The sequence below is a fragment of the Rana temporaria genome, chromosome 6, assembly GCF_905171775.1.
Source record: "Rana temporaria chromosome 6, aRanTem1.1, whole genome shotgun sequence".
NCBI lineage: Eukaryota > Metazoa > Chordata > Amphibia > Anura > Ranidae > Rana > Rana temporaria.
This window is the reverse complement of record NC_053494.1, coordinates 134,050,557-134,076,713: the sequence shown is the minus strand read 5'-3', so window position 1 is coordinate 134,076,713 and position 26,157 is coordinate 134,050,557. Positions and strand designations below refer to the sequence as shown.

Sequence of the window (26,157 nt, the reverse complement as noted above, 5' to 3'; positions counted from 1 at the left end):
GGGTACCTACTGCTAGGCTTGTGTATGTGATGTGTACCTAGTGCTAGGTTTGTGTATGTGAGGTGTACCTACTGCTAGGCTTGTGTATGTGAGTTGTACCTAGTGCTAGTCTTGGACATTTGAGGTGTACCTAGTGCTAGTCTTGGACATTTGAGGTGTACCTAGTGCTAGTCTTGGACATTTGAGGTGTACCTAGTGCTAGTCTTGGACATTTGAGGTGAACCTAGTGCTAGTCTTGGACATTTGAGGTGTACCTAGTGCTAGTCTTGGACATTTGAGGTGTACCTAGTGCTAGTCTTGGACATTTGAGGTGAACCTAGTGCTAGTCTTGGACATTTGAGGTGTACCTAGTGCTAGGCTTGGACATGTGAGGTGTACCTAGTGCCAGTCTTGGACATTTGAGGTGTATCTAGTGCTAGGCTTGGACATGTGATGTGTACCTAGTGCCAGTCTTGGACATTTGAGGTGTATCTAGTGCTAGGCTTGGACATGTGAGGTGTACCTAGTGCTAGTCTTGGACATTTGAGGTGTACCTAGTGCTAGTCTTGGACATGTGAGGTGTACCTAGTGCTAGTCTTGGACATTATTCACCTCCACCTCCTATCCTTTATCTCACAAACTGATATAATTGCCCCAATAGATCGCTGTTGGGGTAAACCTGACAAGCATCATCCTAGGGTTCCTCAGCTCCTGCATGCCTATGATGGTGAGTCATTAGAATAAAACTGTAGCAATTTAGTAGAAACCCAATGCTCTATTTTATATGAGGTTGACTGCTTAACCCATGCAGGGTCTGGGTGATCCATGAATTTGGATGCTGACTGTCAGATCCATCTCTAATACTGATAGACTCTTGCTTTGTGTAAGCGATGAGTTGCTGCAGCATGTATGGATTCAGGAGATTGCTGGCAGCTCACGTGTTACATGTATACTGTTTGCAGTATCTATGTGATGAGACAGCCATTCATACACTCAATGATGATGATCACTTGCTACACTTGTGGAGAGAGAACATGTTTGGTAATATTTCATCTTTACAATCAGACCTGCTGTGACTGTTATAGAAAAATGTGGTGACTTGGATGTCACTAATGCTGCAGCCCCTTCTTTAAATGACCCAAGACTGTCCATGCCCCCTGCATGGTCCCCTGTACTGCTCCTGTGCCCCAGGGGTGGCTGCATACCCATAATGACAGTTCATCTGCCTGAAAAGTGCTCACCCAGCCAGTGTATTGAACTATTCTTCTTCTTCCCCTAGCTACTCTGGGGACTACTCCATGGACAGCTGCTTAGCAGATTTTACAATACAATTACTGAGGCAATGACATGTGTCTAGCTTTACAATTTGATTACTAAGGCAGACAATGCATGGATGGATCGTGTGCACATAGCACGCTGCTAGTTCCTTTCCCAGTCCCTTAGAAGAAAAGCCATTACTACTGATATTGTCGGGATCAGCACCATGGACAGCGCAGTGTCTATCAGCGCCCATCTGAGAGCTGCATAAGGCATGGGGACTGATTACAACCAACCACAAGGCTTTATGGCACAATTCCCCAACCTTTACCAGCTTGTTAGTCATTTGTTACAGTAACAAGTGATGGTGGGGAGAGGCAAAAGATAAAAGCATTTAGCTGCAATGATATTAATGCTTTAAATATAATACTTTATCAAAGTGTTGTTAAACCCACAAAACAAACATTTAATATGTTGCAGAATACCAATCCTTAGACCCCTTTCACACTGGGGCGTTTTTCAGGCGTTTTAGCGTTAAAAAATCGCTTGTAAAGCACCTGAAAGAAGCTGCATCTGCAATCCCAATGTGAAAGCCCGAGTGCTTTCACACTGAGGCGCTGCGCTGGCAGGGCGGCAAAAAAGTCCTGCAAGCAGCTTCTTTGCAGCACTTGAAAACACCGCTCCTAAAGCCCCTTTCCCATTGAGGGAGCTTTTTTAACGCCAAAGCATCTGAAAAATGCCCCAGTGTGAAAGGTGTCTTAGCGGCGCGTTGCCAGCATTTTTCGGGCTCTGGCAGTGTGAAAGAGCTCTGAAAGCACTCTGGCTTTCACATTGGGATTGCAGATGAGGCTTCTTTCAGGTGCTTTACAGGCTTTTTTTTAACGCCAAAGTGCCTGAATAATGCCCAAAAATGCCTGAAAAACGCCCCAGTGTGAGAGGGGTCTTAAAGAGGAAGTAAACCCTGCAAAGGTAAAGCATAATGGGCTACGATGCATTGCATAGTAGCCCATTATGTGTCACTTACCTGAAACCAAAGCCTGCGATGTCCCTGATTTCCTCGCCTCCACAAAGCGTCCATCTCTCACCCTCTTCCTTCTGGGTATCGCTGCTCCGGCACTGTGACTGGCCGGAGCATCGATTACGTCACTCTCGCGCATGCGCGCGGGAGCCGACACTTACAGTATGATGCCATTCAGCAACGGCATGCTCAGTGTGCCTGCGCCGTTGCATGCGCACCGTAGACATCGGTGCATTATTTATTGCAAATATCTCCTAAACCCGTGTATGTCTAGGAAATATTGCAAGCACCTACAGGTAAGACTTAATCTAGGCTTACCTGTAGGTGAAAGTTCGCAGAGAGTGTTTACAACCACTTTAAAGCAACGCTAAAGGCAAACTTTTTTTTTTTTTAAATAACAAACATGTTATACTTACCTCCACTGTGCATAGTGTCCCCTAACCCTGTCTTCTGGGGTCCCTCGGCGGCTGTCTCGGCTCCTCCTCACAAAAGCTTTCCACCTTCATGCGAGCAAGCTTGCATGGTGGAAAGCTTTTGTGAGCGCGCTCCCGTGATACAGCGGCCCTGCCCCCCGTCATCCGATGTGATTGACAGCAGCGCCAGCCAATGGCTGCGCTGGTATCAATCCGTCCAGCCTAGCCAATCAACGGCCAGGCTGGGAACCGAAGAGGATCACGTGGACGTGCACGGGACTTTCGAGGGGTCAGGTAAGTAAAACAGGGGTTCGGGAAGGGGGGGTGGTACCGTCAGATGTTATTTCACCTTAATGCATAGGATGCATTAAGGTAAAAAAAACATTTACCTTTACAACCCCTTTAAGTGGCGATTCACACAGGACTCTGAAGTTCCCCCGTACATCGCGACTTCCTCCGGGCTTGCAAAACGACTGCTGTATGGAAGTCAATGCAAGCTGCTCCAAAGTCACCCCAAAGTGGTACAGGAACCTTTTTTAAGTCGGAGCGACTTATCCTCCCTGGCGGTATGATTCTGTCTGGAATTACGTACCAAAAGCGGTACAATTATTTGCAAGGAAATTTGGCGTTTTATACTGTAGGCCTGCAATTTTTTGAAATAACTCACTTAAATCTGACCAAACAAGAGTCTAGTAGGCATCCCGGGTATGATTTTTTTTTTAAAACAAAATTATAAATTATAATATAATAAATAATTATAAATAATTATATCAAATAATAATATAATTATAATAAAAATTATTCAATAATGTAATCAACTCAAAATCACTGAAATTTGCTCAGTTGCAGAATTGTCGCTGTCATTACTTTTATTTTTTTTATGACAAATTTCCCCACAAATCGCTATTGCACAATTCTGCAAGTGATTATAATTTATTATCGCTGTTTTCTAGCTGCTCTAAAACCATTTTTGACATAAAGGGACACTTTTAGTTGCTATGGACAATCTACAGTTTGCAGGCAGAAAGAACAGTTTTTATTATATAAAAGAACATGTAGGACACTGGGCAGACCACTAGGGACAAAGGGGGTGTGTATTTTTTACAAACAGTACTGTAATCTATAAGATTACAGTATACTGTATGTATAGTGTTTGTTTACTTTTTTGAATTTGGCGCCGTTCTCCGCCCCCGTGAGTCATAACGTCGCAGGGAACGGAGATCGGCGGCACACGGGGACACTGTGAATCGAGCGAGGACCCGCTCGCTCACACAGCGGGGTTGCATCTCTGGATCCAGGGACAAGGTAAGTAAACCAAGCCTGTGGATTTAGCGAGAAGGTAAGCCGCGCCGCTGCACGCTCTGCACATCTACCCCGAGCGTGACTTGGGGATACCGATCCTAGCATGGAAAAACCACCCCGAATCACGCTCGGGGATACCGCTAAGGAGGTTAAGTTGCTCCTATTAGAGCGGTTCCATTGCAATGCATGGAGCGCGACTTGTCAGGCAGCTAAGTCACCTGACAGGTCACTGTTGTGTGAACCGGCACTAAATATGGTGGCTGAGTGAGTTTTCTTTTTTTTAGGCTTCTTTCCTCTTTATTGTCGTCACCTAGTGATCTGGCCAGTAACACACTTCCTATCGTAAGTTGGCCACACATTTTCCTTTAGATTTACCTTCAACTATGTAGTGAAAGGACCTGTCTGATTGCATATGAATTGAAAGTGTTTTGGTTTGACCTCATATTATATGGTTTTAGGAAAACTGTAGAAGAAAATTGTATAATGTATGACCAGCCTTAGCACTCTGGATGGATGAGCAAAAGAGACACCTTTGGACAGTAGCACTGCCCTCTGGTGAAAGGGCAGTGTTAGATGTACTAGCAGATTAAAATTAAATTGATAAAATAGGAGTATATATGCCAGGGGCGGACTGACAACTCATGGGGCCCCTGGGCAATAGAAGATTATGGGGCCCCCGGGCATACAGATGGCCACCACGCCAGGAGGCAGTGCAAAGATGGGGCAGCTAAAACCTCGGTTTCGGACAAATCCGACCGTGTGTATGCTCCATCAGACAATTACTGGCTGAATTAACGACAACAAAAGTTGGCTGTTCATGCTCACCAACTGTTGGGCAATAAATCTGTTACGTCGGTTTATCCAATCGTATCTATGCAAGTCCGTTCAACTAAAATCCAAAGTACAAACACGCATGCTCTGAACCAATGCTAAATCAGACAACAATAGCAGAAGTTGCCCAAAGGGTGGCGGTAAAGAGCTGAAAAACCACGTGGTTTGGTGAATGTTGGCTGAAAATGTTGTGCCGTGTGTGTGCAGAAACAAGTTCACGGCCAACGCCCTTCAGACCAAAATCCACGGAACAGTTGGATGAAAGTCCGATCGTGTGTATGAGGCTTTAGGGCACAGGTGTCAAACACGAGGCCCACCGGCCGAATCTGGCCCTCCAGGTCATTTCATGTGGCCCTCGCACCTCTCCTGCAGCTGCAGGAAAGCTCCAGTCCTCCTCTGGTCCTCCTCCAGAACCTTACTTTCTGCTTTCAAGCAATGCATCCAGCTTCTTTCCAGCAGCAGCATAAGGTAAGGTGGGTGCACTGTCATGTAAGAGAGAGTGATGGACTCAACTTCTGATGGTGGGGTGGCTCTTGACATCTAATGTAAGGGGAGGGGATGCGCTGGACATCTAATCTTAAGGATACAACCGGCCCTTTTGAGGACAATCATAATGCTGATGCGGCCCACAATGAAATTGAGTTTGACACCCCTGCTTTAGGGCACTGATATAATGGAGAAGGTGTAAATGCAGGCAGGTACTTAGCCTCCTGATTAGAGTATCCTGCCAACAGGAATAGATGGATTTGAGAATCATATGTGGTATCTGCTTGCGCTGCTTCAGTACAACAAGCAGGTGAGGGTTCTACAGGTAGGCAACATCCACGTGGCATATTGCTTAAGGAAATAATCCTTATCATGAAATATCCTGTTCACATCTCTCCTGCCAAGAGCATAAGCTTTATGAAAATGATATGGAAAACCCGACTTTGTTTAATTTACCTTGTTAGGATTTCCAGACAGGCTTCTCTGTGCCTGTTTATTCAAAAGAACCACTGAGCGTGGGTATACTAAGGTGGAGGATCCTGTGCCCATAAGGTCAGGGTACCCTTACATAATCATTACTTCCTCCTAATTCCATCTGTGTACTAACATTACATTCTGCTGACAAGAATCCAACATTGGTATTTTCATTTTGTTTCCCTTCTCCTGTCTTCACCTTCATCTAGAAAGGTAATCAAGATCTTAAAGCGTTTGCCAAAACATAATGAGAAAACAATCCCGAGGCCTAAACAGAATAGTCAAATTTAATTTTGCATGAGACATGATAAGGCTCAAATTATTTTCCTTGCGAGGTTCACGGTTTTTTAACCATGCCTTTGGCACAGTGTGCTCTGCTCGCTGCCATCTATGCACAGGTCTGGGGCAAAATACTCGAGATACAAGAGGATGTAGTCAGAATGTACCTCTGGCTGCTGGTTGGCACTGTTGGGTCTCCTTCTATTGTGCTGTTTTACAGATGAATAGTGTGTGGATTTAGACACATTTGTTTTCTCTCTGATTAAGTCAATGACTGGGATATGATTGCCTGCAGTTATAGTTGAACAAAGAAATGACAAATCATAGTGATTTATTCATGTGTAAAGCCTCAAGTTTAAATAAAACACCGCTAGAGGAAAAAAGTAATTAAAATGCACAGGAAGATGTGTGCACTAAAGCAATAATGGTTTGCAAAACTGAATGATGAAAGTCAAAAAGAAAATAGTAACACAATTCTGTGGCTCCCTAGTCGTTATAATTTCTGTCCGGCATGGTTCAAGGGTTTTGAAATGTGCATCGACTCAGCAGTTGTATGGTACATTTTCTAGCTTTTCATAAAACGCTTTTGAAATGTGCATCGACTCAGCAGTTGTATGGTACATTTTCTAGCTTTTCATAAAACGCTCCAGCCCAGCAGTGGCGGCTGGTGCTCAAATTTTTTTGGGGGGACGCAAACAATCTGAAAACAATCTGAAAAAAACCCATCAATTGCAGCCACTGTGCCCATCACACGCACCTACTGTGCCCATCAATTGCTGCCACAGTGCCCATCAAGCGCAGCCACTGTGCCCACCAAGCGCAGCCACTGTGCCCACCAAACGCAGCCACTGTGCCCATCAAATGCAGCCACTGTGCCCATCAAATGCTGCCACTGTGCCATCAAATGTAGCCACTGTACCCATCAATTGCTGCCAGTGTGCCCATCAATTGCTACCAGTGTGCCCATCAATTGCTGCCAGTGTGCCCATCAATTGCTTCGCTTTGCTAACACAACACTGAGTGAACAGCGAACGCACAGCATGGCGCCCACTGTTCACCTTTTGGGCGCCTATTTGAGCCTAGGGGGTGGCACCTATGTGCCCCTTCTGGACGCACTGCTACTGCAGCCCAGCAAACCAGGAATGAACTGGCTGCATTGAGTGGAAAGGATGGGGAACATCCCCATGGCAAGAGGGGAGACAAGCATGTGACCTTCTGTTATGGATGCCTGATGGTGACAAACACTGAAAGCCCTATCCATATTAAAGGGGAATTCACATTTGACACCTTTCCGGGGGGTGCAGATACCTGTATAAAACAGGTATTTGCATCACTTCCGGGTATCACGGGAGTCACGCCCCTTCGCGTCACAACCCCCCCCCCCCCGGCTGTCTTATGGGAAACACAGTGTTCCCAGGAGAGAGCGGCTACCAGTGACGGTGTGGCACACTCTTGCGCATGCGCAGTAGGGAACTGGGCAGTGAAGCGGCAAGGTTTCACTTCTTGATTCCCTCACTGAGCATGGTGGCGGCAGCATCCGAGGGCAAAGCGATTGCTCGTCCTCGTCTGCCGACTTCGCAGGCGCGCTGGACTTCGCAGGCGCGCTGGACAGGTAGGTGTTTTAACCTGGTATACAATGGTTATGAAATTTCATTCAATTGTAACTTTATTATAGAGGAATTCAGGCATTCAGCTTCATGTGTTTTTGTTTTTTTCCAAGATCTTCTATTCACGCATAGCACGTATTACTTACCTCCACAAACTGCTTTATAAGACTTATTTTCAACACATTTAAAGACATAAATCACACAGTTTAAAAAATAAATCTGTGCCATTCTTTTGATTTTACATCTTGTTCTGGTTCTCCACTTTACCACTTCAGCCCCCTTCCAGACCAGAGTACTTTTTACAATTTGGCAATGCGTCGATTTAACTGACAATTGCACGGTCGTTCAACGCTGTATCCAAGCAACATTTGCGTTTTTTTTCCCCCACAAAGTCTTTCGGTGGTATTTGATCACCTTTGTGGTTTTTATTTTTTGCGCTATAAACAAAAAAAGAGCAACAATTTTGACAAAAAAAAACTATATTTTTTACTTTTTGCTATGATAAATATCCCCAAAAGTTTTTTAAAAAACATTTTTTTCCTCAGTTTAGGCCAATATATAAAGTTCCAAAGTGCAGCGCTATAAAGCTTATAGATAAAATAAAACAGTGTCCAAATGAGTATAAAAAACAATCTTCAAAGTGTTCAAAGTGTTGAAAACGAAGAACCCCCACCAAGAATTCAGTGTGCAGATATGGAAAACACACCACACCCTGTGCAGTCAAACTGCTTACCAGAAGGACATCATTATAGGCATGTAGAGTTAGATAATGCAGGGATCAATGGCAGTCGCACCTCCACCCGGAAAGTAATAATCCACAGACCACATCAAGGATAAGAAAGCATCCACAGCTCAAAAGGATCCTGAGGTATATATTGCGTTCATCAGCAAAAAGGAAAACCAAGAGAATGCAGAGAGGAAACACAATAGTGAAGCCTGTATGTGAAAGCAACACGCAATTTATTGTAATGTACTTACAAACATAACGGGTAAACAGGCATCAAAAAACATAGAAGGTTCCATGGAGTATAGCGTACATGTGTCAGGTCAGCCTTACATGTTTCATCCGACAGGATTTCTTCAGAGGCGTGGCCTGAAAAAAGTGTCAAAAGTCTCCGATCTGTCCGTCGTATTGTCACAGTACAGCTAAAAATCACAGATCACCACCATTACTAGTGAAACAAATATAATAATACAAATACAATAAAAATGCCAAAAATCTTTCCCATAGTTTGCAGACACTATAACTTTTGCGCAAATCAATCAATATACGCTTTTTGCGTTTTTTTACCAAAAATATGTAGAATATATATTGGCCTAAAAACTTGAAAATATCTGCGCTAACTTAAATATAAAATGAGAAAACTGCTAGCACAATATGTGGATCAGACAAGCAAAAAATAGAGTTCAAAAGTGCAGCGCTATAAAGCTTATAAATGAAATAAAACGGTGTCCAAATGAGTATAAAAAACAATCTTCAAAGTGTTCAAAGTGTTGAAAACGAAGAACCCCCACCAAGAATTCAGTGTGCAGATATGGAAAACACACCACACCCTGTGCAGTCAACCTGCTTACCAGAAGGACATCATTATAGGCATGTAGAGTTAGATAATGCAGGGATCAATGGCAGTCGCACCTCCACCCGGAAAGTAATAATCCACAGACCACATCAAGGATAAGAAAGCATCCACAGCTCAAAAGGATCCTGAGGTATATATTGCGTTCATCAGCAAAAAGGAAAACCAAGAGAATGCAGAGAGGAAACACAATAGCGAAGCCTGTATGTGAAAGCAAACATAACGGGTAAACAGGCATCAAAAAACATAGAAGGTTCCATGGAGTATAGCGTACATGTGTCAGGTCAGCCTTACATGTTTCATCCGACAGGATATCTTCAGAGGCGTGGCCTGAGACACATGCACGCACAAATAAATAGAAACAGACCCAAATACATGAAAGCCCCTGATAGGCCAACATAGCTGCATAAGCAGCTGATTTCAATCATTGTCCCCCCCCCGTCCCCCCCCACATCGCCAACCGCGCATGCCCAGCGCGATCGCGAGATAAGAGGGACAGGTTTGGGAATGCAAATGAAAAAGGTTGTGCGCAAGCGCAGCACATCCGCACTCACCTGCGGGTTCAGGAGAAGTTTAGGAGACTTTTGACACTTTTTTGGGACCATTGGTATTTATGCAGTGATCAGTACTATAAAAATGCACTGATTACTGGGTAAATGTCACTGGCAGGGAAGGGGTTAACACTAGGAGGAGATCAAGGTGTTCCCTCTGCATGTTATAACTGTGTGGGGATGTGATTGATTAGAAGAGAAGCCATATTGTTTTTCCTACTTCATAGAAAGAAACAATATGACTCCTTTCCTCTGAGAGCACAGGGATTTGTAATTTTTACACACACAAATCCCTGTGCTGGCACTCTCACACACAATCACGCGTGGCCAGGGGCGATCGTGCCCGCTGGCCAATAGGCATCGGGTCCCCCGCCGCGCAGCGGGTGCGTCTGCGCCCTCTGGTGTCTGAAAACGAGTAGGACGTACCCATACGGGATTTCGCCCAGCAGTGCCATATTTCCCGCAGTATATCTGCGTGACACGGTCAGCAACTGGTTAAGTAAACTCTGGCATGTATACAGTATACAGCATGTAAATAAACATTGGTGTTTTTGTAAAATGATTGGGTTCATATTGCAGCAGGGAACCATAGATTTTCTTGCTTGTGGTAGGTGAAAAAACTGAAATAATTAGCCATTATTAGCTTTTCACCTGTTTAAAAGCTGTATTTTTCTCTCTTCTTTTTGCTACACTTTATCACAAATCTACTTGCTGGTTTCAACTTCAATTTTTATATAAATCCCAAAAAAGCTTGAGATGAAAAGGGAACTAAGTCAGAACTGACTTCGCTCATCCTGTATAAATAGGGACTAGTGTCTACTTTGATACCAACCTCATCACTGTCAGTGCAGCTTTCTGTATTTTTTATTTCTTTTATAACTAACTATGGTCATAGTTCAAACCTCCGTAGACGAAGTCTCATCATGGTCCCGTAGTCTGCAAAATTATTGTTATATTTATTTTCTTTTATCCCTGTAGTCATAGTCTTGTTTTCGTATATTCTAGAATTATTGTGTTCTTCATAGCTCCTCCTCAGCACCATTAATTAACAGAATTGCCCTTTTATAGGTCCTAGTAAGTCCAACTCTGCAGGGCCATCATAACATATGGAAAAGAAGTGCACCCCCAAGTTTTTTTTTTTTTTTAGAAGCTAAATTATCAATTCCAAATGTATAAAAAGGATCTTTATTTGAAAAATAACACGTATTGACGCGTTTCGACCTATTCAATCATGGTCTTCTTCTGGGGGATAGTTTGCTCTAAAAATATATATAGCAGTTCAAAAAACAATTTTCATCATGCACCAAATTATATGTACATCATGATGTCATATATCCTGCTGGAAGCTGAAATGGATCGCCAAATTATGGATAACCATAACCAACCATTCCCTTGGGGAGTGGAGATGACCATGGAGTCCACTTGGATTATCTAGCTGTTTTTAAGGTTATGAAGCAATCCATTTCAGCTTCCAGCGGTAAATATGACATCATGATGTACATATAACTTGGTGCATGATGAAAATAGTTTTTTGAACTGCTATATATATGTTTTAGAGCAAATTATCCCCCAGAAGAAGACCGTGACAGAATAGGTCGAAACGCTTCAATACGTGTTCTTTTTCAAATCAAGATCCTTTTTATACATTTAGAATTGATCATTTAGCTGCTAAAAAAAAAACCTTGGGGGAACACTTCTTTTCCAATTCTAATCTGGGTGTTCACCCCATACCTCTCCAATATGTGTATTTCCCATAATATATGTCTCATAACATATGTGACATAAAGTACAGTGTGTTTTCAGTGAGGAAATGTTTTAGCCAATGTTACTATGTTTATTTCCTAATGGAAATGTTAAAGCGGAGGTTCACCCTAAAAAACAAGTTTCTACCATGCCATTCAGCATACTAGCGTAAGCTACAGTATGCCTTTATTTTATTTTTTTGCACCGTACTCACAGTTTAATCCATAACTTTTGTTTCCGACTCCCCGCGGGGAGTAGGCGTTCCTATGCAGAGGGGAACATGTTTGACGGCCGGCTATGGTGCGTCACGCTTCCCGAAAATAGCCGGGGTAGGACTCAGCTCTTCACGGCGCTATACGGCGCCTGCGCACAGACTAGGATCTGACTGCGCAGGTGCCATGAAGAGCCAAGTCCTATTTCGGCTATTTTCGGGAAGCGTGACGCGCCATAGCCGGCCGTCAATCATGTTCCCCTCTGCATAGGAACGCCTACTCCCCGCAGGGAGTCTGAAACTTAACTAATGGATTAAACTGTGAGTACGGCGCAAAAAAATGAAATAAAGGCATACTGTAGCTCGCGCTAGTATGCTGGATGGCATGGTAGAAAAAAAAATATTTTTTTTTAGGGTGAACCCCCGCTTTAACAAGACTTTTGTTTTGTTGCATACTTACTCATCCATATTTTTGTTACTGTTTTAAAGAAGAAATTAATTGTGGAAGCTGTGCACACATAACCAGGCAGAGGGCACAGGATTAGTCACCAGTATTGCCTGGTGTCTCCCTGCAGAAGATCTTTTCATTATTACTGACTTTCAAGCCTTGTTCTTCACAGTGGGGGTTATTTACTAAAACGGGAGAGTGCAAAATCTGATGCAGCTGTGCATAGAAACCAATTAACTTCCAGGTTCTATTATTATTGCTTATTTATTCAAACTCAGTTAGAAGCTGATTGGCTACCAGGCACAGCTGCACCAGATTCTAAGTGCATTAGGTATAGTACATTTTTCCCAGGGTTATTTACTAAAACTGGAGAGTGCAAAATCTGGTGCAGCTGTGTATAGAAACCAACCAGCCTCCAGGTTTTATTGTTAACACTTAATTGAACAAGCTTAGGTTAGATGCTGATTGGCTATCATGCACAGCTGCACAAGATTCTAATTGCATTAGGTTTAGTAAATCTCATTCAGTGAGTCTGTGGAGGTGGTCAACTTGGCAAAGACTTGCTGGATTAGAGGAGAAATCTACCAATGTGGACACCAGTTCTGTTGACTTTGAAGAAATTTCCGCTCACTTCCTGTTTTGGCTATGGAATAAGATTTCATTCAATCCAAAATGAAAAAAAAAATTGCCTTTTATTTCTACTTTAAAAAATATTATTCATGTCAAGTTGATATTTCACAAATTTAGCTAAAAAACAGTAAAAAAAAGTAAAAGACTATACAATTCCTTTTAAAGAGATTCAACTTACAGGTGAAATAAAATACAAATCCTTGATGAGCTTGTACATGTTATATGTTTTATGTTTGTAATAAGAAAGTGTCTGTCTTTATTAATACTACATAGGATGTTCTACCTGGCAGTGACGGTGTTAAGGAAAGCTTTACTATTGACTTTGTTTTGGTAATTCCTGATTTGCCTGGATATCCTCCGGAAACATGTTTGCATAGTGTGCTTGTTTGTGATCCGTGATCCGAGCGTGAGGGAAATTAGCCCTTGCGTAATAACCAGCCAGTGGCTGAGAAGTGATATTAACAATTTCATGCAACGTTTATATACAGAGATTTACTATAAATCATGGAGAGGTTAATATCTATGGGTGTTAATACATATCTCATGTGACACTTCAGTATTCCTACTGCTCAGTTACAGCAATTATTCTTTTTCTGTTGGATGTATTTATCTGTTTTTGGTTGATTTCTTCTCGCTGCTCCCTAATACAAACCCAACTCTCTGCCCCCCGCCTCACAGCCTGTCAAATCTTAGGCATCGAACACACTACCGAGGAACTCGTCGTCGTTTTCCTCGACGAGTTTCTTGTCAGGCTTGTGGAGAAACTTGACAAGCTTTCTTTGCGTACACACTGTCAAGACCAAATCTCCTCGTTCTCAAACGCGGTAACGTACAACACATACAACGGCAGGGAAAGTTCGATTCCACTGGCACAACCCTTGGGGCTGCTTTTGCTAATCTCATGTTACCGCGTGTTAGTAAAAGTTTGGTCGGAGACGATTTGCACTTTTCAGACTGTTACAGCGTGACAAATGTGCTATCTCCATTACAAACACTACTTTTACCTAAGGTGCGCTCCCGTCCCATACTTTTTTCTGAACATGCGCGGGTTTCTTAGCATACACACGATCGTGTTTCTCGTCGAAAACCAGCCCGACGAGGAACACGACAAGGAAATTGAGACTCCCGTTGACGAAAAAGAGAACTTGTTCTCTTTTTTCCTTGTCGAGTTCCTCAACAGTTTCCTCGATGAAAAAGATACACGCGACCGGTTTCCTCGGCAAAAAAGCCCTGCCACCAAGTTTCTTGATGGATTCTGTCGAGCAAAACGGTCGTGTGTACGAGGCCTGAGTCGTACACACGACCGTTTTCCTCGACAAAATCCATCAAGAAACTTGGTGACAGAGCTTTTTTGCAGAGGAAAACGGTCGTATGTATGTTTTTCATCAAGAAAACTCTCTTTTTTCTCGTTGGGAGTCTCAAATTACTCATCGTGTTTCTCGTCGGGCTGGTTTACGACGAGAAACACGTTCGTGTGTATGCTTAGAAACCCGCGCATGCTCAGAATAAAGTATGAGACGGGAGCGCACCTTCGGTAAAGTAGCGTTCGTAATGGAGATAGCACATTTGTCACGCTGTAACAGACTGAAAAGCGTGAATCGTCTCTCACCAAACTTTTACTTAACACACAGTAACATGAGATTAGCAAAAGCAGCCCCAATGGTGGCGCCAGTGGAATCAAACTTCCCCTTAATGCCGTCGTATGTGTTGTACGTCACCGCGTTTGAGAACGACGAGATTTTGTCTTGACAGTGTGTACGCAAAGAAAGCTTGACAAGATTCTCGACAAGCCTAACAAGGAACTCGTCGAGGAAAACGATGTTTCTTTTACGACGAGTTTCTCGGTCGTGTGTACGAGGCCTTACTCCGCGCCCCGGGTACTACTGGGTGGGGAGCGGAGGAAGATCACTCCGCTAGGGGAGGCAAGGAGATAAACAGGCAGGCGGCTGGCCGGAACTTGAATCACGGAAGAACATGCGAGTGGAGCTGAATGGGCATGCACCGAATCTGAAGTAATATTCCCTCTGCTCCGACCAGCACATGATCATCAGAAAGGGGCACAGATAATGGAAAACAATACACCTCCCTAAGCTAGTAAGTGTGGTGGAGCGGGGGTGGGGGGGGGATGGGGTGTATAATTCAGATTTTTTTCATCCTGCACTGACTGTCTTTGAAATTGCCCAAGCCCCTGTTCAAATCCGATCCGGGGTCAAAACTGGGGACAGACTTGGTCCTGGGGACAGTGTCCTCAATCCTGGGATTGTCCCTGGAGATGTCTGGTCATCCTTCATTACATGGGGGTTCAACTCTTCATGCTGGCTTTTTAATTCCATTTTATTTTCATGGAGAATGCAGCAGGACCACACAAGAAAGTGTGAAAAGAGTCAGGACTTGCGTATGGAAACCCCATGAAATATAAGCCATTAGGTGCTTTAGACCAGTGTTCCCCAACCCCCGGTCTGCGGCCCACTACCGGGCCGTGGCACTTCTGAAGCCGGGCCGCGAGCTGAGGACTGTAATGTGGGGTTATGATATAAATAGGGGCAGATGACAGTACTGTTAATGGGGGAGCCCAGAGTATGACAACACTACCAGTGACAGGGTGAGTGTGAGCAGGGCCTAGTGGGGGCACTAGCTTCATCTGTTGGGGCCTTACCACATCTGGTGGCAGGCAGCATGGCAAGTGACAATCCGCATCTGGTAGCAGGCAGCGTGGCAAGTGACAATCCACATCTGGTGGCAGGCAGCATGGCAAGTGACAATCCGCATCTGGTGGCAGGCAGCATGGCAAGTGACAATCCGCATCTGGTAGCAGGCAGCGTGGCAAGTGACAATCCACATCTGGTAGCAGGCAGCGTGGCAAGTGACAATCCACATCTGGTGGCAGGCAGCATGGCAAGTGACACACTCAAAGCTCCCACTGATTCTGCATTATGGTGGGTTTAACTTTATTTTTTACTACAATGTAATAAATAGAAATGATGCGCTGACAAATTGCCTGCGAAAAATCGCTTACCCCCTGCAAGCCATCCCCAACCTCCCCTTGGAAATTTTTCTTCCATGCAGCCGGTCCCCGGTGCCAAAAAGGTTGGGGACCACTGCTTTAGTCCACCAAAATGGCAAAACCCATCAATTTATTCTCTAGGGCCTCTGCTTTATAAAAAATATAGTTTGGGGGTTCTACGTAATTTCGTAGCAAAAAATATTGGGTTTGATTTACTAAAAATGGAGAGTAAAAAATCTGGTGCACCTCTGCATAGAAACCAATCAGCTTCCATTTTTTGTCAAAGCCTCATTGAACAAGCTGAAGTTAGAAGATGATTGGCTACCCTGTGCAGGTGCACCAGATTTTGCACTCTTCATTTTTAGCAAGTCAACCCCATTGATTGTTACGTGTGAACAAAAAGTGGCAGAAAAGACCCGGACTGGAGGTGGTTAAGGTGGAACTATACTGTAAAAATTTCAAATAATATGCATGATGAAAGCTGCCACTGGGCATGGTAGTCTTAAGCCTCGTACACACGATTGGATTTTCCGACGGGAATTGTGTGATGACAGGCTGTTGGCGGAAAATACATTTGTATGCTCCATCAGACAATTGTTGGATTTTCCGCTGAAAAATGTTGGATAGCATGCTTTACAATTTTCCACCAACAATTGTGTGTTATCGGATTGTACACAACTCTGTCGGACAAAAGTCCAAAGTACAAACACGCATGCTCGGAAGCAATGCTCACCAAACACAACATTAGCAGAAGGTGCCCAAAGGGTGGCGCTATAGAGCTGAAAAACACCATAGTTTTGTATTTGTTGGCCGACATTTGTGTGCCGTTTGTATACAAGACAAGTTCCTGGCCAACGCGCTTCGGACAAAAGTCCTACACTTTGTCTGTGGAAAATCCGATCGTGTGTATGAGGCTTTAGATTGGCTTTAACTTTAAATGGACAAACAAAAAACAAAAAATGCCTAATTCCAGCTAAAACTTTTTTTTTTACTTTTAAAAAGAAACCAGTTGAATGAAAGCCGACCATTATAAACACCCCTGTCAGTCCTATATACTGTGTAAATATAAAGCCTCGTACACACGATCGGATTTCCATCTGACAAATCTGTGGATTTTTGTCCAAAGGGCGTTGGCTGGGAACTTGTTCTGCATACAGACGCAGAACTTTTTCAGCCAACATACACAAAACTACATGTTTTTTCTGCTCTTTAGCGCCACCCTTTGAGCAACTTCTGCTACTGTTGTGCTATGGTTAGCATTGGTTCGGAGCATACGTGTTTGTACTTTGGATTTTAGTCCGACGGACTTGTGTACACACGATCGGATAATCCGACAGAACACATTTGTTGTCAGAAAATTTGAGAGCATGAACATCCAACATTTGTTGTTGTAAATTCCATCAACAATTGTTCGATGGAGCATACAGACGGTCGGATTATCCGACAAATCACGTCCATGACACAATTGTTGTCGGAATATCCGATCGTGTGTACGGGCCTTTACTGTGACTTTTATTGGACAGTGTGGCGTGCATGTAAATGTGGAGAAGAACATAAATAAAGGCATGTGAAAAAAATCATATACTAAATATTATCTTAAAAGGGTATTAGCCACATATAGGTATGAAAATACAATAATTTTTAACTATAGTAGTCCTTTAAATAAAGTAGTATATTTTGTATGCAGTTTCATTTTATACTGCAGACATGCGTGGTTTATTGTAGGGCTGTTACTGATTCAAATTTTTGTGTTAGACTAATCGATTTTTTTAAAATCGATGAATCGACTAATTTTGATTATTTATAACGCACATACATTTTTCGGATCACCACCATATATAGTCCCCACTGTAATATCCACAGACATCTCCCCCACTGTAATATTCACAGACATCTCCCCACTGTAATATCCACAGACATCTCCCCCACTGTAATATTCACAGACATCTCCCCCACTGTAATATCCACAGACATCTCCCCACTGTAATATCCATAGACATCTCCCCACTGTAATATCCACAGACATCTCCCCCACTGTAATATTCACAGACATCTCCCCACTGTAATATCCACAGACATCTCCCCACTGTAATATCCACAGACATCTCCCCCACTGTAATATTCACAGACATCTCCCCACTGTAATATCCATAGACATCTCCCCACTGTAATATCCACAGGCATCTCCCCCACTGTAATTTCCACAGACATCTCCCCCACTGTAATATTCACAGACATCTCCCCCACTGTAATATCCACAGACATCTCCCCCACTGTAATATCCACAGACATCTCCCCACTGTAATATCCACAGACATCTCCCCCACTGTAATATTCACAGACATCTCCCCCACTGTAATATCCACAGACATCTCCCCCACTGTAATTTCCACAGACATCTCCCCCACTGTAATTTCCACAGACATCTCCCCCACTGTAATATTCACAGACATCTCCCCCACTGTACTATCCACAGACTTCTCCCCACTGTAATATTCACAGACATCTCCCCCACTATAATATCCACGGACATCTCCCCCACTGTAATATCCACAGACATCTCCCCCACTGTAATTTCCACAGACATCTCCCCCACTGTAATATCCACAGACATCTCCCCACTGTAATATCCACAGACATCTCCCCCACTGTAATATTCACAGACATCTCCCCCACTGTAATATCCACAGGCATCTCCCCCACTGTAATTTCCACAGACATCTCCCCCACTGTAATATTCACAGACATCTCCCCCACTGTAATATCCACAGACATCTCCCCCACTGTAATATCCACAGACATCTCCCCACTGTAATATCCACAGACATCTCCCCCACTGTAATATTCACAGACATCTCCCCCACTGTAATATCCACAGACATCTCCCCCACTGTAATTTCCACAGACATCTCCCCCACTGTAATTTCCACAGACATCTCCCCCACTGTAATATTCACAGACATCTCCCCCACTGTACTATCCACAGACTTCTCCCCACTGTAATATTCACAGACATCTCCCCCACTATAATATCCACGGACATCTCCCCCACTGTAATATCCACAGACATCTCCCCCACTGTAATTTCCACAGACATCTCCCCCACTGTAATTTCCACAGACATCTCCCCCACTGTAATATCCACAGACATCTCCCCACTGTAATATTCACAGACATCTCCCCCACTGTACTATCCACAGACATCTCCCCACTGTAATATTCACAGACATCTCCCCCACTGTAATATCCACAGACATCTCCCCCACTGTAATATCCACAGACATCTCCCCCACTGTAATATTCACAGACATCTCCCCCAATGTACTATCCACAGACATCTCCCCCACTGTACTATCCACAGACATCTTCCCACTGTAATATTCACAGACATCTCCCCCGCTGTAATATTCACAGACATCTCCCCCGCTGTAATATTCACAGACATCTCCCCCGCTGTAATATTCACAGACATCTCCCCCGCTGTAATATCCACAGACATCTCCCCACTGTAATATCCACAGACATCTCCCCACTGTAATCCACAGACATCTCCCCACTGTAATATCCACAGACATCTCCCCCACTGTAATATCAACAATCACACCCACTGTAATATCAGCAATCACCCCCACTGTAATATCCACATTCACCCCCACTGTAATATCCACAATTACCCCCACTGTAATATCCACAATCACCCCCACTGTAATATCCACATCACCCTCACTGTAATATCCACAGACATCTCCCCCACTGTAATATCCACAGACATTTCCCCACTGTAATATCCACAGACATCTCCCCACTGTAATATCCACAGACATCTCCCCCACTGTAATATCCACAGACATCTCCCCCACTGTAATATCCACAGACATCTCCCCCACTGTAATATCCACAGACATCGCCCCACTGTAATATTCACAGACATCTCCCCCACTGTAATATCCACATACATCTCCCCCACTGTAATATCCACAGACATCTCCCCACTGTAATTTTCACAGACATCTCCCCCACTGTAATATCAGCAATCACCCCCACTGTAATATCCACAATCACCCCCACTGTAATATCCACAATCACCCCCACTGTAATATCCACAATCATCCCCACTGTAATATCCACAGACATCTCCCCCACTGTAATATCCACAGACATCTCCCCCACTGTAATATCCACAGACATCTCCCTCACTGTAATATCCACAGACATCTCCCCCACTGTAATATGCACAGACTTCTCCCCCACTGTAATATCCACAGACATCTCCCCCACTGTAATATCCACAGACATCTCCCCCACTGTAATATCCACAGACATCTCCCTCACTGTAATATCCACAGACATCTCCCCCACTGTAATACGGTCCACATCTCTCCCACTGTGTAGGAAGATTAGTGCTTGCTTAGTCTTACCAGAGAAGCTGGCCGAACACGCGCAGTTGAGGCCGGGTGATGACGTCAGCGCGCCGCTCTAGGCTCACCTAGGCCGCCGCCGGGTGGACCGAGATGGCCGCCGCTCCGGGAGCTAGGCTAAAGCCGCGGCCTTCCCTATGGCCGAGGCAGCAGCAGAGCTCCACGGATCACATGGTGTGCCGATCCGCATATGAGGACCCATTAGGATCACAGATCATATACGATCCGTTGCACCACTAGTATCGATCAAAAAAATGAATGATTAATCGAGGAATTAATCTTTAATTTCCAGAGCCCTAGTTTATTGCTATGCATGCTAGTTTTTATACCAAGATATCTTATGTTTTGTGGCATGCTTTTGCATACCAGATGGATATTGATTTGTCTTTTACTTGGCAATGCTGTTTCTTATAAAAAAAAGCAGTGATATCATATACAGTAGTTGTGTGTTGAATCACCCCGTCTCTTTCTGCATGTATATCATGCTGTGTAACACAGACATTGTTGTTGATTATACATTTGTATTTATTTCCTTGTTTTGCATTCAATACAATGTCTAAATCTGTGACAGAGGATTATGTATATGGCTTATGAGCCATTTCCATTTGGAGTCCTGTGCCTAGAGAATTGTACATATGCTGTAGGCTGTTATCCTTTCTGGTTCTCCAGTGTGTGGGTTCTCTGGAGACATACAGAAGAGGATGGGATTTTACAAATCTGTTCTCCAGAAATCCATGCTCACAGTGCATACATACAGCTTTGGCCATTGCTATGAATTCTACTCATAGCTATCTTACTGCCAATTAGGCTTTGAGATTCCAGCTTGGCAGCAAACTATGTGAAGGCTTCGGGGCATGGGTTACGTAAGTCAGAGCATACTACTGTCTGTATGCCCACTGAAAGCTAAGTCCCTTTCTTGATAGGCTGCATGAAGGATGTGCAGTAGCTTGCAATGTGGCCTTGAAGCCCTTGTCAAAAAAGAAGACATCATATAATAAACACACACATTAGCGTCTCCCACCCCTTTTAAAGAGGAAAAAAAAAACAATGGTTTTCTTTTTCTCAGCATTCATTCTTATCAAAGAGATTTTCTGCTTTGTGAAGCTGTGTCAGTATTAAAATGCACAGTACCTCTAAATGCTGTGCAACAAGTACAGCAGCATTGATATCATCCCCCTACTAGCATGCCCTGCTCATTTAGCACATCACAGTAGCAAGCCCTTAACTGATATGATTGTGAAAAATTAAGTCTTTGCAACCATAATTAGTAGGGGAGGACAGATGGCAAAATTAGACATGTTAATTAAATCCACCTAGTTTTCTGAGGATTATTCAGTATCGTGAGCTTTATTAAAGCCAGAAATTTTCTTTGCTGCTGCCAGAGCAGTGGTAAAAAATGGGTAGCATTTATCTGGTGGAAATGTGTCTAAGAACAAGAATTTCTTTATATTTGATTAGAGCTATTCACTTTGCAGCACAGTACTAAAAATTGAGAAAGGAATTGTGTTAAATACTTTTTAGGTGTTTCCATGTGTAAATTTCAATGGGGGAGGGTATTAAAACTGGAGCAGACTGCATGGCAAGCAGTCTGCTTCTACCTTATTTTCAAAGCTTAAAGTGGTTATAAACCACATTCATGAAATCTGACCTGGGCACATATATCTGTGGTGTTTACTTATCTCTCGCCAAAGCTCTAAGTGAAATTTATTTCTGCTGCTTCATTCCTCTGTTATCAGCAGAGTCACTTCTGACAAGTTCTCTGACCCATGAGATAACAGCAGCTGAGAATTGGTGTCAGGTAGGGAGCTTATAGGTAGATTAGCAGAGAGCTTGTCTATTCAGAGTACAGCTCTGGATGTTCCTTCATTCCTCTGCCTATGTAGAGGGGGTGTGTGCCTTTCCTTCAATCAGCTCTCACAAGCAGGGTCGGCACTACCACTAGGCGGACTAGGCGACCGCCTAGGGTGCACTGCCAACCTAGGGGCCCGGCCCCTAGTTAAATTACTCCCGCACTGTCCTCCACACAGGACAGGAGGAGAAGGAATATCTTCCATTGGTCAAGGGCTGGATAGCCACTTACTGTGGGGAAGCCTAAAGGGTCAGTTCCTCTGTACCAAAAACGGATTATGCAGGTATGTTGCGCTTGTAGATAAAAACTTTGGCCTGGACTCACAAAGCACTTACGCCAACGTATCTCGAGATACGCCGCGTAAGTGTAAATGTGCGCCGTCGTATCCGTGCGCCATGCCCACAAAACTAGATACGCCTGAAAATAGGCTTCCTACGACCGACGTAACTATCCTACGCCGTCGTATCTTGGGCGCATATTTACTCTGGGCGCATTTTCCGCTCCCATTGATTTTCTATGTACATATGCAAATGAGGGAGATACGCCGATTCACAAACGTAGTTGCGCCAGGCGCATAATATATACGCGGTTTGCATAAGTCGTACGTCCGGCATAAAGTTATTCCCCATATAGGAGGCGCAAGTCATGCTAAGGTATGGACCAGGGAACACAGCCGTCGCATTTTACGTTGTTTAGGTAGTACGTGAATAGGGCTGAGCGTAGGTTACGTTCACGTCGTAGGCAATGATCCGTCGTATCTTAGGGAGTAATCCCGACGTGATTCTGAGCATGCGCACAGGGATACATCCACGGGACGGCGCATGCGCCGTTCATTTTAAGTACTTCTATGATGCTGGGCCCATCATTTGCATGGGGTCACGCCTCATTAGCATGGATCACGCCCACTTCCACCTACGCTGGCTTACGCCGAGGAAACCCAGCGTATCTTTAACAGCGAGTGGGAGCGAGTACTTTGTGAATCCAGTGCTTGTCTCTGTGCGCTGCGCCGGCGTAGCGTATATTAGATATGCTACGCCGGCATAAATATGCGCCGATGTATGTGAATCCGGGCCAAACTGTGCAACTTTGACCAAAGTTAAATAATACCCTTGCTGTAGGTGTAGGCCATTTATGTACCTACCGAAGCCAGGCCAAAAAACTCTTATGCCCTGTACACACGATCGGTTAGTCTGATGAAAACAAATGGATTCAATGGATTTTTTCATCAGATATCCGATGAAGCTGACTTTCATCAGTCTTGCCTACACACCATCGGTTAAAAATCTGATCGTGTGCAACGCGGTGACGTAAAACACTACGACGTGCTGAGAAAAATGAAGTTCAATGCTACCAAGCATGCGTCGACCCACAGACGATCGTTTTTTTCTATCGATTTTTCTAACCTTAAGAAAAATGTAAAACAAGTTCTATTTTTTATCACCGATGGGAAAAAAACTGATGGGGCCCACACACGATCGGTTCGTCCGATGAAAACGGTCCATCGGTCCGGAGTTTGAAATCTCTCTGATGGTGGCAGTGAGCAGTAATAGCTGGAAGCATCTTAGCAACATCTTAGCAACAAGGCAAGACAGGATGATGCCATCTCTGGGAGTTTTGTGGACATCTTTTTTTCGAGGCTTTATCTGACTTTAGACAAACTGCCTAATTTGTTTTTATTTGCAGCACTGCATAGGCAGTTTTTTGGCAAAGGTGAATTAATTCTTTAAAGTGTCACTAAGTCCTCTTTCAAAACATCAGATTTAGTTAAGCTCAATTAGGAGATGACAAAGCAGTGTTAAATAACAGGTCTAGATGTAAATGTATTACAGACAAAGAGTACAGACTGGAGTTTTACTACAAGAATTAATGTACTGCAGAAGATACTGAAGTTTAGAATTCGCCAGGAGCAGTTTTAACCAGGATAGGGCTATATGTAGTAGAGGGAAAGAGTTACCGGCAGCTGTTATACTACAGGAATTCAATGAACACAGATAATACAATAGTGTACAATTGTCCAACAGCAGGGCATTTTTAACCACTTCAATACCAGACACATTTACCCCCCTTCCTGCCCAGGCCAATTTTCAGCCTTTGAATGACAATGGCGCGGCCATGCAACACTGTACCCAAATTATATTTTTATCACCTTTTTCACACAAATTGAGTTTTCTCTTAGTGGTATTTAATCACCACTGGGTTTTTATTTTTTGCTAAATAAACTTAAAAAGACGGATTAAAAAAAGACAAACGTGTTTTTCTTTGTTTCCGCAAACATTTTGCATATAAATAGCCTTTTCGTCATATATTTAGGCCCAAATGTATTCTTCTACTCTGGAGAGGTGAACAGGATTTTTTTTACACACTATGGGCCAGATTCTCAAAGGGCTTACGACGGCGCAACGCCATTTGCGCCGTCGTAAGTCCTAATCTGGCCCGGCGTATCTATGCGACTGATTCTTAGAATCAGTTACGCATAGATATCCATTAGATCTGACAGGCGTAAGGCTCTTACGCTGTCAGATCTTAGATGCAATTTTTTTCCCCCGCCACTAGGTGTCGCCGACGTCGTTTTCCCCGTCGTCTATGCAAATTAGCTATTTACGCGAGATTCCCGAACGTACGTGCGGTCAACGCAGTGAATTTACGACGTTTCCGTAGGCGTAAACTTACCCCTGCTATATGAGGGGTAAGTTTACGAAGGTCCGTCGTATGCCATGTTAAGTATGGCATCGGGTCAGCGTCGTCTTTTTCCGTCGTTTACGTCGTTTTCCTAGGTCATTCGCGAATAGGACTTTACGTCAATGACACTCACGTCGGCGTCATTGACGTTTTCCGTCGTGAGCTGGAGCATGCGCACTGGGCTATTTTTACGCCCGGCGCATGCGCAGTGCGATCGGCGCGGGAACGCGCCTAATTTAAATGATCCACGCCCCCTACCTGGATCATTTGAATTAGGCGGCCTTGCGCCGGAGAATTTACGCTACGCCGCCGCTACTTTGTAGGCAAGTGCTTTGTGAATCAAGCACTTGCCCGTAAAACTTGCGGCCGCGTAACGTAAACGAGATACGTTACGGCCGCATAGTTTAACGCCGATCTACGAGAATCTGGCCCTGGAATTGCTTATAGCAGTGAATTTCACTGCTATAGGAAAAAAATTTACTGAATGAAATAGATTCATTCAGTGTATATTCTTGTGATTGACCACAGCTAATCACATGGTACACATGGACTGTGATTGGCCCTGTCTGTATCATGTAATCACTGTGACCAATCACAGAGATCAACCCAATAGTACACAACGAATAGCATGAATCCAAGCCATTGATTGATTACAATTGTCATGTGATTTGCCGTGATTGGTCTCAGACATTACATGGTATTGGCAGTGGGCCTTTAGACAGCCGGTGTCAGATTACACCGGAGTGTGAGGTGTGTTCTGGGGGGGATGTCATATGACTTCCACCCAGAACAATAGGATTCCCGCTTGGGCGTTAATTTATAATGGCCCAGGCAGGAAGCAGTTCATGAGAAAAGCTAGGTCCAAATTTTCCAAAGACAAAGAACACAGACTAGGGTTTTACTCCAAGAATAAAGGTACTGCAGAGGATATAGCAGTGTAAAGGTGAACAAGTGAATTCTGAGCTTTCAACACCCTCTAAAAAAAAACACATGAAAAATTAAAACATTGAGGGGAGCTTTACAGCAAGAAAAAATACTAAAATAAAGGCCCTGTCAACATAAAATAAATAGTGTACCCCTCAATTAAAAAAAACATAACCAATACCACACCCTTGGTAAAACAAGACCATCTTATTTTAAAAGCTGATTTCCAGGTATTGTTTTTTTTCCCTAGTTACATTGGTCAAGCTTAATCAATGTAGTAAGTACTGTATACATATTCCTTAATTGGTTGATCCCTATGGAAGCTGAGAATCACCACAATATCCACTTCCAAAACACATCTCCGGACTATGTACCACATATGGTGGACCTGTCAAAAAGTAAGGAGATTTTGGATTCGTACATATAACTTTATTTTTTCCTTAACTAATGTGAATCTCAGGAAATCACCATGGAACG

General features: G+C 43.7%; 1 protein-coding gene across 1 annotated transcript in view; it reads left to right on the top strand.

Annotated features, from left to right (window-relative positions):
* LOC120943836 (potassium voltage-gated channel subfamily H member 8-like) overlaps positions 1-26,157 on the top strand; it is a 660,728-nt gene that overhangs the window by 1,463 nt on the left and 633,108 nt on the right. The gene's annotated exons all lie outside the window — the stretch shown is intronic.